The following is a 391-nucleotide window of genomic DNA, read 5'->3' on the forward strand; positions in this document are numbered from 1 at the left end:
GTAGTGGCTACCTCCCCGCTGCCGCGCGCTCCCGGCTTGCCTGCCCAACGCGCGGTCGCAAGTCCCCGAGGACCGAAAGAGTCCGGTGTCCTTAGCATCGTTGCCCCCGCCTCTCCGCCCCCGGGAGGCTGGGGCGACTAGGAAAGTGTCCTGGTCTACGGTGATGTGGGCTGTCGGGGCCGCTGAGCCGGGCTGGGCTTTTTTCCGACCCGCTCGCAGGCACTCTAGGCGGACCTGGATCTAGGGCTCCGGGCAGTGGCCCGCAAGCTAATTGGAGATTTCTGGCATCCCGCAAGACAGGGAATACGAGAGAAGCCGGTGGGTAACTCCAAAAACCCTGCAAAGCCGGGCAAGCGCTGGCAGCGCGAGTTTGCAAGATGCTCAAATGTTG

At 64.2% G+C, this 391-nt stretch overlaps 1 protein-coding gene across 1 annotated transcript in view; it reads left to right on the top strand.

Annotated features, from left to right (window-relative positions):
* The window catches only part of SLITRK4 (SLIT and NTRK-like family, member 4), a gene marked incomplete at its 3' end in the record, with an annotated part of 6,912 nt that overhangs the window by 901 nt on the left and 5,620 nt on the right, over positions 1-391 (top strand). The window lies entirely within an intron of this gene.

Source organism: Bison bison, unplaced genomic scaffold, assembly GCF_000754665.1.
Source record: "Bison bison bison isolate TAMUID 2011002044 unplaced genomic scaffold, Bison_UMD1.0 scf7180017848707, whole genome shotgun sequence".
In the NCBI taxonomy this organism is placed as follows: Eukaryota; Metazoa; Chordata; class Mammalia; order Artiodactyla; family Bovidae; genus Bison; species Bison bison.